The sequence below is a fragment of the Marmota marmota genome, unplaced genomic scaffold, assembly GCF_001458135.2.
Source record: "Marmota marmota marmota unplaced genomic scaffold, marMar, whole genome shotgun sequence".
In the NCBI taxonomy this organism is placed as follows: Eukaryota; Metazoa; Chordata; class Mammalia; order Rodentia; family Sciuridae; genus Marmota; species Marmota marmota.
This window is the reverse complement of record NW_026000241.1, coordinates 29,285,372-29,295,078: the sequence shown is the minus strand read 5'-3', so window position 1 is coordinate 29,295,078 and position 9,707 is coordinate 29,285,372. Positions and strand designations below refer to the sequence as shown.

The following is a 9,707-nucleotide window of genomic DNA, read 5'->3' as shown; positions in this document are numbered from 1 at the left end:
ATTTTTACCATAATGGTACTTTGAATTTTTACCATAATGGTACATTGACATTTAATTTTAGTTTTGCAAACTTTTAATTAATATTAACTGAGGTCTGCATTTTGAAGACAATAAAGCTCATGCTACAGAAATACATAATACATATATATATATATATATATATATATATATATATATATATATACATTTTATATTGAATATGGAAAGTATTTTTTAATATATGCTTTTCATTTTCCACCTTAGGGCTTACAGATATATTAAGATGATCTAAGAGGTTCAATAGGGCTTTGAATCTGTGAGAGAGATCACATCAAATATTTGGTCTAAATATATAATACAGTAATTTTGAAAACTGATATAAATAATACTTGGAAAGTTTATAGATCTGAAATGTTTAAAATGTTATTTTTAAAAACTTCTTTTTCTTTTTAACTTACCAAAACCTATTTGAATTTTAACATGATATTCAACTCTACTTTTATTTTTTAGTTTGGAGATAGTGTTTTCTTCTTTTCTGGACTATCATAGTCAACAAACTAAAAATAATTGTTTAGCTCCCACTATGTTTCATAGTTTTACTGTGCTTAATATATGATAATAGGGTGTTAACAATGAAGTTTTGTTGGTTTGTAAGTGAGTATGGATTTCTGGAAAAGACAGCAAAAGAAGCCTAATTACTTTAGTCTTTTTAATACAAATAAAAATGTTAAAATCAAGCATTTTATATCTTTACCAATGTTTATTATAATTTTGTTTTAAATTTTTACATGAAATTATTATTTTATTGGGTTTTCAGTTATTTTCCCTTTCTTGATATGTTATACAATTTAATTTGAGTGGCATTCGAGGCTCTCCATGTACAATTACATCTTATCCTCCATTAATCAAATGCAAACCATCACTTTCATTCTCCTAAAAATGGAATTCATTTATTGACTTGCTTATTCACTTCTTTGTTTAATTGATCTCCAAAATAAAAACTTATTTTCTTCATTCATCTTCATATTCTTGAAGCAGTATTTTTCTGAAAAGTCTATTTTCTAGGCCTGATAAACTATATTAAACTACATACATTCAGGTCATTATAAATTGTCTTTGAATCATAATTTTCTCTTGTGCTTGACTCGAAGTTTAATAGAAAATTAAACATATTGAATATAATAATTTTACAAGACTAATACTAATCACTTACTATGTATGTGAATATACTGTAGGACTTTATATAATGGCTCTTTAATCTGACAATGTCAGAAAAGGTGAGTGAGACACAGTGATGTTGAATACCTGGCCCATGGATAAACCCAGAGCAAACGGCAGAGGTGGGCTTCATGACTGACAGCTTTACCATCACCCTGCTCTCTTCTGTTACAGAAAACCTAACTAGGAATATCTAGAAATGTAGGTAAAAGAAATTTATCAGTTCAGTCTTAAAAAGTGAAAACGATAGCCAGTGATAGCACTGTTGGCATGCATGGAATACCAGCTAATCAGGCAGGAGGCTGAGGCAGGAGCATGAAAAATTCAAGGCCAGCCTCTTCAACTGAGCAAGACCCTGTCTCAAAAACAAACAAACAAACAAACAAAAAACATGGTCTTGGGATGTAGCTCAGTGGTAATATGACCCTGAGTTCAATCCCCAGTACTACAATGGTAGTGGTAGAGAGAAGAAGAAAATTATGTTTGTTTATAAAAGCTTAAGTTTTATTTCAAAATTGTGTTTAGTTTTTGATAGTGAATCTATGCCAGTGCAGGAATATCGACTGGGTCAAGATGTTAGGATATTTCAAATTTCTGGTAGTAGCTGGAAGATCATCTGTAGCAAAATTCAGATTTCTATTATGAACAATTCTGTTACAGAAACATTTTTGGTAATGAACACATGCAAATTTACTTTCTTAAGTAATATTCACTTAAGAAAGATACAATTGGAAATACAAGTCTGTTGGACCAATTGCATTGAATTTTTTCTGTTTATTTGTTTGTTTGGGGGTTTTTGTTGTTTTTGTTTTGTACCACGGATTGAAACCAGAGGCATTTAACCACTGAGCAACCTCCCCAGTTCTTGTTTATATTTTATTTAGAGACAGGGTGTATTTAAGCATTTTAAATCAAGATGAAATCATGAACATATCTCATCATCATTAAAAATATGAACAATGATCATTAAAGAAATATTATATCTAAGTGTGCTGGGATTTTTTTTTTAATTTGTTGAGAAAAGTTACCTTTTGTTTGCATAGTTATCAGTTGTTGAATTCAATATGCTAATTAGTATCCCTGTTGGGTCAAACATCATGAAATTCAAATCTGATATGAGGACTTGTCCTTTGTATATGACTCTAAATTGCTCTCACACCCTGCCTGTTGTTTTTTTTTTTTAATTGTCAAATAATATTGTGTTTTAACCATGTACACATAATTTTTAAAGTATGTAAACTGTGGGATGGTTAATAACATCTTGCTAATTAACAAGTACATTACCTCATAAAGCTTCATTTGATAATGTGGAGGACACACTATCTATATTTATTCCCATATACTATTAATATTTATGAAGTGAATTGTTCAAATTGTTTTCTCTATGTAAAAGGAATACTTCAGTTGCTAGAAATGCTTATTCTCTTAAAAATATTTCACCAAATAGTGAAGAAACAAATAGTTATAATGTGTTTGGCACATCATTTTCTTAAAATAAAAGCTATATAGGATTCACTCAACTTACTATGTTTTGATTTCAAAAGTACATGCATTCCTGGTAGACCCACGTGAATATGAAATCCAAGGTCCCCCTTTTTTTTGCTACATTTTGTTTTTGGAATTAAGAAATATGCTGTTGAATATTTCAGTTGGTGGTAGATATGAAGCCATTTCATGGTTGGTTTACTTACAAAGTGTTAGGATTTTTACAGATAATCTTTATAACTAATCTATATTGTATGTCCTCAAAACTTTTAATTAGTTCGTAATTATTTGCAAATATTGCAATCCATTTCAAATTAAGTCTAGTGTAAACCCATGTTTTCATTTAGATTTACTATTGGAACATATTTAAATGCTATTTCCTATATAAGTGATTTTAGATAATTAGATTGACATCTTGCAAATTAATAGATAATAACCTCTAGATTTTTTTTAGGATATGATAAAATATTTGTCTAAGATTTATAAAATATGCATTAAATAATAGTAATATTTTAAATTTTTCTCTTCTAACATAAAGAATTATTGTTTCAATAAGTATTTTTATCTGAAAATATTACATGTGAAAATTGTAAGAAACAGGACTAACCCATGTCAGTAAAAAGGAATTATCAGCTTTGCACATTATTTTTTATGTAGGTTTCACACTCTTCCCTTATGCATCTCTGCATTATCTTAGGACAAGTGCTGCTGAAAGCAGGCACCATGAAAATTCCTGTGCTGTTTTGAAAAACAAATGTCAAAGTGGATGATTATTTCTGCATATAAAGAGACCATATACTATTAACCTAGTGGTAAATAGAATATTATGTACATTTTATTATGAAGAATCAATTTTAATATTCAAAGTTATTTGCTGCCCACATTAACAAAATATTAAATAAATATAAAGTCTGGGGAAATATTTACTGGGCATGTAATTTGACATCTAAATTAAGAACTAAATTTCAGGAAAGATATAAATTACAATTATGGAGATAGCTTAGTTTTCAAAAATAATGGCTTTCCTAAAACATGAAGGGACTCAAGCACATTAGAGCTAAAGTTTCTCAATAATAAACATAGTAAAAAATGAACAGTATGGTTATAATAAATACTGTGATGTTGCTGTTGGTGTTTTCTATGACCCTGCAAGCTGATAACTGTCAGGTTGCTATGCTGAGTAGCAAATTGACGCATTGTGGAAGTAGCCAATGATATTGTCAACAAGTTCTTTTATTGTAGTGTTTTATTACTTTTGCAAATATGTTAAATATTTTTTTCCATTTGAACCCTGGAGGCCCATAATTTCAATCGAAACTCTTTTCAATTTAAATAGATTTTGTTACAATTATGTTCAGGGAAAAAATGTAAACCACAATATTAAATTGAAGTGGTTACTCATGTGCATACTCACTATTATATTATTTTCTACTGAATTCATTAGGGGTAGATCCTAGAGAATTGGGTGTGGCTATAAGTACATAGCTGTGGGCTTGCAAAGCCAAGGAATATGTAATAGTGGTGCTTTGTTGATCAGTATTTATATAGTAATACACTTTCAGTGTATTTTAGAAATGCGAACATCATGTTTAAAGCACTGAGTAATAGGATGTAACTACTGTGATTTATCTTTACTGATAAATAGTTTAGCTCAGCTCCACAACTGATGATGTTCATACTTAGCTTGGAGTGTGGGGTAATGTCACTGACTGTTATCATAAGGATGTTAGCAAGTAGATTAACATTTGTAAGTCTCCTCTTCATGATCTCTGAAAGACTCAGATGGACTTCCAGACTCTACTGGAATACATCAATTGAGGGGAAGTCATGATACTTTGGAGACAATGAAATCTATTAAAAGACAATTAAATACTTCAACAAAAAGTTTACTGCTTTGTAAATTCTACTTATTACTCTTAGCAATATATACTCAAGCAATGATTGAATACCACTGACTATACAAAAGTAGTAGGATATATTAGAAAATAAAAAAATTTAGAAAGGATAAGATAAAGATAATTTGAATGAGAGTTCTGGTGTTCCCAGCTCCATCCCAGTGGTTCTTTTGGCATACCACTGGCTTCCTGCTTTGATATTATTGCACACAACTAATTGGATGTATAATAGCCCTCTGCAACCATAAACTTTCCCATTTGTTTGTGTCTATTGCCTCTTTGGCTCTCAAGTTTCTTCTATAATTGCTGTTTGTTTTGTCATCAACAACCATGCCATAAAGTAATAGTGCCAATAATTGATCAGTCTTGTGTACTCTACAGGAAAACCATCTAACCAAACTAAAGCTCCAAATTATGAGCTGCAATTTGGCCAAAGGGAGTTTATACAGATATTGCTTTTAATTTGCAAGTAGTCGTATGTCTTTTGAGTTGGGCAGAAAACTTAAGTGACCTTAGGTATGAAGAACAAATAGCCCTTTATAAAATTCAAAGTGTGATGATTCCTTCCTTAGTGTACACACACACACACACACACACACACACACACACACCTGAGAATAAATCCTAAATCTAAGAATTCCAGGTTTTCACGTGTGAAGAAATATATATTTTAATGATTGTCCCAAGGATAGAAGCTGTTTTTCCACATGAATAGTACATCATCTTGTCCTACCAACTTTTGGAATAAATCAATAGAAATAAATTAAGTACATAAATGAAGTTCACATATAAAATTTTATATCTCTTGCTCCTCAAATAAAAATTTTGGTGAGTTATTATCCATGTAATAAGTTCTTTTCTCTCTCTGCTCCTTAGGGAAATGGCATAAGGTCTTCCTGAGTGTTAGATTGTGCATTTGGAGTTCTGATTTAGTGGAACAGTGTGCAAAACTCTCATAAACAGAACACTCCCTATTGGCTCCACATCTGAAGATCCCCAAGAGTGCAGTTTGTCCCAGTGAACATCTGGAATACATTATACACAGTTAATTGGCTCCAGGTCGAGCTTGTTACAGACAGTAGCATTCAGTATAACCTATGCAATTCCCTAAATCTACCCACTTTGGGTAAATCACACCTACTTCTCTTCATAATTCTTCCCAGATGTAGGATGCATGCTCCTGTATGTACACACAGAACACATGTGCATGTACACACACACACACACACAGAGAGAGAGAGAGAGAGAGAGAGAGAGAGAGATAGCAAAATATCAATACATTAGTTCAAAGGTTGTTGGCAAGACATTTAACACATAAATTATCTCAATTAAAAGATTAACTATTGGATTCAAAGGATTGTTGGGAAGAAAAACAAAGAATCAGGGGGAGCAGATTGTAGAAAGTGACTGTTTTATAGCAGAAAAATATTCAAAGTTGTTAAAAAAGTTATTGTACTTTCAAGATATTTGCTTAGTTTTGTTCCCTCCTCTTCATATGTGTTTCCACATGTGCAGGCACTTATCAGAATGTCAGACTAGTGAAGAAACCAGTGCTTTGATTTTTAACTTATTTAACAATATTAATAAGTTGGGTTATAGTGGACAGTAAGACTACTGTTCATTGCAAACCAAAACATCAATCTTTTTAACTTATGATGTTAAAGGCACAGGGCATGTCTTAGCGATTAATGACCAGTTGGAGGAGTAGATATCTCAACACATAGCAAAGGGCCATTAACCCAAACTAATCATTAATTTCCAGGAAATGTCCTGTACTGAGGTCATTATTACTAATAAAATGCACATATGGAAAGTTCTCTTTTTTTGCCTATGCACATAAATGTCTTCACATATACATTGTTACAAATCATAGAACAAAAGTAATATATTTTGCAGGTCCAATGATCAGAAAAACTAGCTAATGAGAAATTGAATATAGTCAGTCTCCGGATTCAATTTAACTTTCACTGTTTTCAGAGAGTATGGGCGGGGAGGAGAATGCATGCTTGTATGTCAAAGCTGGGGGTCTGCTGCAGTCCAACATCAGTGTTCTGTTAACATGATGAAATAGGTAAAAGTGAAAGGAACAGGAAAATAAGATTAGAGAGGCCCTGATGAATGTGGAACCAGCACACATGATCAAATAGCAATGGCAGTAAAAAGTAATGTGTTGTTTTGAGTCATAATATTTTGGGTATCCAAAGAGGCATGAGGCAAATTCAAGAGTTAGCTTAAGTTGCTCTTTGGTGTCCTCTTTCTCCCACCCCCCACTAGATTGTGCTTTCCTCTCCCTTCCTTCTCCTTATAGCCTTTCACCAAGTCCATGATGCTGCCTGCCTAGCCTTTTCAGAACCCTTAGCGAGGTATCACTGTTTCTGGAATTCTCTTTCTGGTTTTCTCTGTCTTCCATGAAATATTCTCATCTTAGTTAAATCTGTGTAATACTCTTTTAAGTTCTCTTTCAGAGTGTCTCATAAATGTCTCAATTTTAGAATTATTTTATCATACTGTAGTTATTTCTATATAATTAATTATTCCCTCAGTAACAATCCTTATCTCTTTTTTTAACCTTAATAAATAGTGGAGGATTACTTATGGTGTTAATGACTGATAAGAATTGTATAATATATACAACCATACATGTATGTATATTCAAATATCATGACCAGTGATGTAAATGTATATATGTTAAGATGCAAATGTATAATATTTGTGATGGCAATTGTCCAAAAGCAGCAAATTTTTAAGAAGAATCTATAAGTCAAGGAACACATCTACTTTTAGTGATGTCAAGTCAAACAAAAGTTGCCAGGATACATTTCTTTAGACATTGAGTAATTCAAAACATGATTCAAGTCTAATCTGATAACTTTTTTCTATAGGAAAAAGATCAATTATAGCTCAACTAAAGTGCCCCTTTTTGTGGCAATAGATTAAACATGTTTTCCTACTACTTTTAAAAAATGTTTCAAATGTGTTATTTAAGGATTTGTTCGTGTATTATATTAAAATGCATATAATTCAAGTTTTAAAACTAAAATATTCATAAAGGACTGCTGTGTATAGATCTTTTTGATTGGAAGGAAATTCTTGTTGTCTCTCAAATTACAACTAATTGGGTAAAACCTTCAAGAAATCTCTAGTAAATGTGAATAAAATATTTTTATTTTAATATTTTATATTTAATATTTTAATAAAATATTATTAAATTAATATTAAAATGAACTATCTGTATGCAGAAATCTATAGGAAGAATTAAATTATTACATTACAAAATAATTTGATACTTCCATAGATACCATTGAAAATAATAAAAATAATTGGGGAAAGCACTCATGATTAATATTTCATGAAGCAATTTAATGTAAGATTTGTCTATCCTTAAATGCTTGCCATTCATAAACATAAATTAGTACACCTCAAATTTTATCTTTTTTTTACTTGTAAGATGTAACTGGAACCTTGATGTTCAAAGTCTCTGAATCATTATAGTAAAGTGGTGAATTTCTCTTAATGAAAATTCAGCCTTTATGAGATGTCTTAAAATAATACTCATGAAATTCTTATTTTGAATATTAAATATTTAGAAAATTATTTAAAGTCTAATACCTATTTATTATGACTAATGCTATCAGCAAGGAAGGTACAAAAAATATTCAGACCACAGTTAAAGCAGGTACCATATGCAAAATCCTCCCTAGAACTCAATATAGCAAGATCCTTCCCATGGGCTATTTCCTAGAAAGAAAAGCAGTACATTAAGGCAGGAAGAGAGGTTGAAGATTCTATCAGTAATTCAAGGTCAATTGACCCTACCATAATGAAAACACCAGATTTATAGGCCTTAAGAAAAGTTTAATATTTGTTTTAAAGTCCTAATCAAATATTTCCATTGTCTTACTTGCCATGCGAACTTGGAACAAATATTTAGCTCTGTGTGTCAGTTTTCTCAACTGTGAAATGTGGTAAATAACTACTTATTCTATGCCTGTCAATAGCATTATGCCATTTAGTCTGCAAGCTATTTTAAAAAATATCTGGTATGTATATTTCAATAAATATTATTTGTAATTTTTAATAACAGGTTTAGTTTGAAACGTGTCTTTTAATTTTCTCAAATTTTTAACAAAGATAGCCAAGTCATTTATTTATGGCAGTGTAGTTAATAACCACCTCCTCCCTTTTATTAACCTTTACACTTTATAACTTATTTTTCTATTCAGGGCTGCCCTAAACAGAAACTAATAGATGGTATGTTCTAGGCCTACACTCTGTACTGGAGGACCTGACCTGATTTCATCTGATCTCCACCAATATAAGTAGACTTAATGTCAGAAGTAAGAGAACAACTCTCTCAAAATAATAGCTTGTGTCTGTCTTTGTTTAAAAATCTTTCCTTTTGGGATGATATGGAATACAAGTAGACATCTGCTAGTGTTTTCATCTGATCAAAGAAATCAAGTTATGTTTAAAAAAATACTCAGATATTTACAATTAAAAAAATAACTTTTGTAGAGATGGCAATTAAAAACAGTTTGATTTCTAGTAGTGTATTCATTTCTACATTGAAGTAAAGACAATTCTGAATTTATTACACAGTTTTGGATTCATATTCTCTTGAAAAATTCACTAAGAACAAATGAGAAGAGAGAAATTGCTTTTTTAAAAAAATTCTATGTACATTTAGAAAATTATCATATAGTATATCCAGAAAAATCTGCAAAAAAAAAAAAACCCTCATATTTTTTTTTTCTTTTAGAGTCCACTAGTACTGAAAAAGAGCATTGTTTTTCATCATGGATGCCACTAAAGATGAACGACCAAAGTTGAGAAGCCACAATTTTCACCTTTTTCATGCTTTGATGATGCTAAGCATGACTGTGTTATTTCTTCCAGTCATTGGAACTTATAAACAAAATATTCCACTACTCAAGCTAAGCTACAAAGGTAAATATGTAAATATTTTTACATTCTTCATTAATATTTTTGAATGCCCTCTGTAATTATTGTATTTCTTTTATTAAGAAATGCATATTGACTTCTGTTATGGTTCAGATGTGGTGTCCCCCAAAGCTCACTTATTAGACAATGCAAGAAGTTTTGGAGGAGAAATTATTGCATTATAGACTT

At 30.8% G+C, this 9,707-nt stretch overlaps 1 long non-coding RNA gene across 1 annotated transcript in view; it reads left to right on the top strand.

The window, feature by feature from the left end:
- LOC125613737 overlaps nucleotides 1-9,478 on the top strand; it is a 30,529-nt gene extending 21,051 nt beyond the window's left edge. Inside the window, exon 2 of the long non-coding RNA XR_007344302.1 lies at nucleotides 9,337-9,478. This is a non-coding gene — a long non-coding RNA (uncharacterized LOC125613737). The remainder of the gene's footprint in view (nucleotides 1-9,336) is intronic.
- The last annotated feature ends 229 nt before the right edge of the window (nucleotides 9,479-9,707 follow it).